Below are 5000 nucleotides of genomic sequence, written 5' to 3' on the forward strand. Positions count from 1 at the left end.
CTCGCCCCCCCCCCACCATCGGCCGATTGGCGGCGGCGCGGCTCCTACTCTCGGCCGCGCTCTCGCTTATATTTTACTTTTCTAGTATAGCGAATTAAAACGGCGTTCATGCGCAGCCCGCGGAAGGGCGTAATGATTTTTTGAGGGGACGAATCGAGTGGGGTCGTACTACCGCCGCCGTCGTTCTGTCTCCTCTCACTCTCTCTCTCTCTCTCTCTCTCGCTCTCGCTCTCTCTTCATCTTTTTGCATACATATAGTATATCCTACCCACAGCCTACAAAGGAAGGGAGAGAGAGAGTGAATACACTAGTAGAATTACACCCGTTTGTAGCAACTGCGGGAAAGTCACGATTGTATGATGCATTAAGGATCGTTTCAATTTTTATGTACGAATCGTTCAATTTTCTTCCTGAAATTGACATTATGTATAAAGCAAATGATGCCTACGTGGGGATAAAATTCAAAAGCATTTTATGACGTTTAAATAATTCGTACTATAGATTTTAGTTTAAGCAACTTTTCGAGCATCCCCTCTCCCCCTCTTTCTCACTCCTCGACGTACCTTGCGAAATTCCCTTTAATTTTATATAAAATTATAATGCAGAATTCTCTCACTTCTTTGAATACGAATAAAGTAACCTTGAGCTTATAGTAACTTTCTCTGTAATTTTTTTTATCGTACAAAGATAAGGTACATAAACTAAGTATCGCATAGCGGTACCTAATCGATCCGAATCTGTTTAACCTTTACACGATCATGAATTAATAATCTCTGTACAAATGTTTCACCAGACCGAGATAAAGCTAGTCAACAGAGCTCGAAGAGCCAACTCCTCGCGCGAGATAGACGTGGAAAAATTACTCGAGCTCACGGTTCTTCGATCGCTCGAGCAAACGAACGCGAATAAGGAAGGTTCGGATTACCCTGTGCCTAGGAACGGCGCGCGAAACCTGTTCCGCAGGAGGTCGAAGCTGCAGCTCAAAAGTGTCGCGGAGGCGACAGGACATATACGGCTTTAGACTCGCAGGAAACATGAGCATCGATCGCTTCCGGCGCGTATGGCCGCTCTTTATCCCCCTGCTTCTCCTTGACAACCGCGACTAACGCCTACTTCGTGTACACGTGCTCCTCTTATCATCGAGCCATTGATCTTCTTCACACGGTTTTAGAGGCACCGTAATTATAAGTAAACAGGTGTGAAACTACGTGAGAGAAAGGACTGAATGGCAGGAGGGACGGAGGTGAGGATAAATCGGCCGCCTTATTGTAATTAGAAGTAAGATATTGTGAGTCGATTGCTTTTGGTATTCTTGGCCTGTCTGCGCTTACTTTGTCGACCGTACTTTTTGTTTCTCAAAATCGATTCTCTTTTGTTCACAAGCATCTATCTTGGTGCCCCTGTCATTTCTTTTCGCCTATAAATAATGAAAAAGGGATGTATTGCGTAGGAATAAAGTCGGGTGGTGATAGTGGCCGAGAGGATTCTCCCTCGTTACTTTCAATTATTCCTTTAGTCCATAGGAGGCGATGATGCCTCCAAATAACCAAGTTAACACACTCGGTTGTTGCCACTTTTCTTGTTCCAACTTTGTGTTTCAGTCTTATTACGTCCGTAGCAGGAGACCGTCGTCATCTCTGTTGACGTCGATGTCGAAAACGCGTGTAAGGAGAGCAGTTGCGGCTTTTATATATTTTGTCACTCCATAACCTTATCGGTCAGTTGGCTCTACTATTTTCCATTCTAGCTCAAACTTATCAAGGATCAATTCTTCTCTCAATCTCGCTTATTATTATTTTTTTTTCATATTTTTTTTTTTATTATATCCAATCAAAAAAGCCAATTTCCTCGTTCTCTTCCGCGTATATTTAAACTACATTATCGGATACACGCGTTTCTCCGTTAGAGCATCTTTTACTGAGAACGGGCTCTTTCACCACCCTTTTTCTTTTCTCTATATTTCCTCGTCACCGTTCACTCCTCGTTTTGTACGCAAGTACTATATTTATAGTCCCAGTTTACGACTATTTCTTTGTCTCTTTCACGTTTCACATTTGCCTAGTCTCTCTCTCTCTCTCTCTCTCTCTCTCTCTCTCTTCCACTCTCCCTCTCATTCTCATCCTCCCTTATACGGACACGTATTCTTGTAACCATATAGACTGTACTCATCAGTTATCTGAATTTCGTTTCTCTTAATCCCCGTTTCCCTTTAATCTTCCAAGGCACCCCAGGTGCGCGAATTGTCGCTTACTCTCGTTCTCGCCTAGGCGTAGTTCTCAACTCTTTCATGCTAAAACTCGTTTCTTCCTTCGGCGCAACATCTTCCTCGGCCATCTTTTCGATGAAAACGCTGGGCTCAGAGGCTGGAACAATTAAAAGAGACGAGACGGGACACGCATTCCAAAAAGAAAGCGTCCGATGCTTGAAAAGGCCTGACGCTCTTGTCTCATTCTCTCTCTCTCTCCCTCTCTCTTTCTCTCTGTGTCTTTCTCTCTCTCTCTCTGTTTCTTCCACCTCTCCTCTCACTCTCTAAGTCGCACGCGCATCCCCTTTCTCTCGTCATTGTCGTCGTTGGCGGCGGCTCGACTCCCCCACCAAGGCGCTTCCTCCCTTCTCGTGGAGGCCAGACGGTCGCGTGCGCGCTGATCCCAGAGCGCAGAATCCTCGTAGCACATTCGTATTTCGCGGGCTCATCCTCGTTCTCACCCTGGAGAGGTAGTAGAGAATATAGAAAGAGCATAGCGGCGTGCGTTTTTCGGAGGCGCGCGCGCAAACGGCGGGGCGGCCGCTAGAGAGGGGACGCCGAATCAGGGGAGAAAAGCGCGCGCGCGCTTAAGAGAGAAAGAGAGAGTGAGAGTGAGTGATCAACGGGGAAAGACGGTGCGACAGCGACGACGGCAGGACGAATGAAGGAGATAGAGAGAGAGAGATAGAGATAGAGAGAGATAGAGAGAGAGAGAGAGAGAGAGAAAGAGAGAAAGAGAGAAAGAGACAGATAGAGAGGGAGAGAGAAGGAGAGAGAGAGAGAGAGAGATACGAGGGCTCTCTTCTTCGGCGCTCCCGTCGTCGCGGCGAAAGAGAGCCGTCGCGATATTCGTATTAGTTGTGCTTGTGACGGAGTCGACGCTCGTTGGCTGGGGCTCCTCTCTCTATCTGCTAGTTTGCTACTCCGCGTTTTCGCACACGATTTCGTGTCTAAATTGATAGATAAATAAATAGTTACAGATAGAGAGAGAGAAAGAGAGAGAGAGATAGAGAGGGAGAGAGGAAGAAATAGACAGATAGATAGATTGATAGTTCGATAGAGAGAGCGAGACAGAGAGCGTGAGAGAGGAAGATAGAGAGAAAGTATGGACGAGCGATAGAGTGACATCAGCCGGTGTTGGTCCTCTCGACGCCTATTGACAACCGTCGACTCACGCCGGTACGCACGTGAGGAGGCTAAGGACAGCCGAAACACGTTAGGCTATCCGTGACACGTCCGTGCAAGAGTGACTTTTGGAGTGTCGAGTTCTCCCTGCAAACGAATGCCGTCGTCCCTTTGCTCCAGCATTCTTTTAAATGACTGTAAGTTAATATTGTGGCTTTTGTCTTTGCTTCTCTTCTTTGCGCCTGCGATTATTTGCCTTTATTATTTGTAACGCACACCTGCGTTACGATGACGTAGAGATGAAAGTCGACAGTTGCTAATGTACTTTAGAGTGGTTCTTGTTTGATAACACGATACACTGATAAGTGCACGGGCGTGTACCAAATGAATTTAATTTATATAATCGGCGGAGGGAGCCATTTTTCTAGGATTCTACGAAAGCTTTAACCAATTAAAGCTCTGATTTAACGTAATAGGCGAGTAATTAAAGGAGGACTGTGCGCTCCGCTCATATTACATCCAATATCTCTGACTTTTATAGTGCATGTTATTGTTATAAAATTCGATAACAACAAGAACAACTCGATAATAAGCAGCAATTTAAAAAAGTACTTTGGCATTCTTAATGTTTTGTTCTGAGAGACCAGTGCTATCGATTTACTTCTTTTTGCATAAGAGCTTCGGTTGGTAGACAATCGCGTCAAAAAAAAAAAAAAATAAATAAAAAAATAAAAAGAGAAATGAAAGAACGAAAGAAAGAGAAAACGAAAAAAAAAACGATACGAAGCATCAAATAAAAATATATGCTGTCGCCGCGAAACTTGAAGCGAGCGGAGTCTCGAGCTCTTTCTTCGGATACTACTTCACCCTGGCTGAAATCACATGGAGTGGCTAATTAGTATTTTTGCTCTTGGCGGCGGCGCACACATACATCGGCAAAGTATCCACGTGATTGCAGCCATAACTGTACGCGTATTTCGCACGAGCACGTGGCCGGTGAAATTCGCTTATCGTCGGTTTTGACGACTAGATGACCCGATAATGAGGAATAACCTCAGTGGTCGAATGTTCGGGCTTGTTCGTCCAAGCTTAAAGAAACAAAGAGATCCATTTATGTATTCGAATGTTTTTCAGTCACACGCGCTTCACATTAGGTCGGATGCACATTAGAGCGTAAAGAAAATTGCACGGGGATGAAGAGACGAGGAAAGCGTGTGCATTCTTTCCCTCTCTCTCTCTCTCTCTCTCTCTCTCTCTCTCTCTCTCTCTCTCTCTCTCTCTCTCTCCCTCTCTCATCCCGGAGTAGGAGGAAGAAAGAGAGTGAGAGTGATAAAGAGAAACTAGAGAGAGAGAGTGAGAGAGAGAGAGAGAGAGAGAGTGCGCAAAACGGTTAGATAGAGATAGGAGATGAAGGGAGAGAGAGAGAGGGAGATAGATAGATAAATAGATAGATAGAGAGAGAGAGAGAGAGAGAGAGAGAGAGAGAGAGAGAATGAGCTCGAGGTGTTTGGTGAGCGAGTGACCCAGTGAGTAGTAGATCCGCGTCGCGCGAGTGAGAGCGAAAGCCGGGGAATCGGCCAATGAGCAGAGCGAGACGGCGCTTCTACATCACTTGTCTGCTTCTCACTTT

At 45.4% G+C, this 5000-nt stretch overlaps 1 protein-coding gene across 1 annotated transcript in view; it reads left to right on the forward strand.

The window, feature by feature from the left end:
• Positions 1–3322: 3322 nt before the first annotated feature.
• The window catches only part of LOC105364434 (broad-complex core protein isoforms 1/2/3/4/5), a 24130-nt gene continuing 22452 nt past the window's right edge, over positions 3323–5000 (forward strand). Inside the window, exon 1 of the mRNA XM_011502347.1 lies at positions 3323–3567. The gene's annotated coding sequence lies outside the window, so the exon portion shown is untranslated. The remainder of the gene's footprint in view (positions 3568–5000) is intronic.

The sequence above is a fragment of the Ceratosolen solmsi genome, unplaced genomic scaffold (assembly GCF_000503995.2).
Source record: "Ceratosolen solmsi marchali unplaced genomic scaffold, CerSol_1.0 scaffold39, whole genome shotgun sequence".
Taxonomy (NCBI): Eukaryota; Metazoa; Arthropoda; class Insecta; order Hymenoptera; family Agaonidae; genus Ceratosolen; species Ceratosolen solmsi.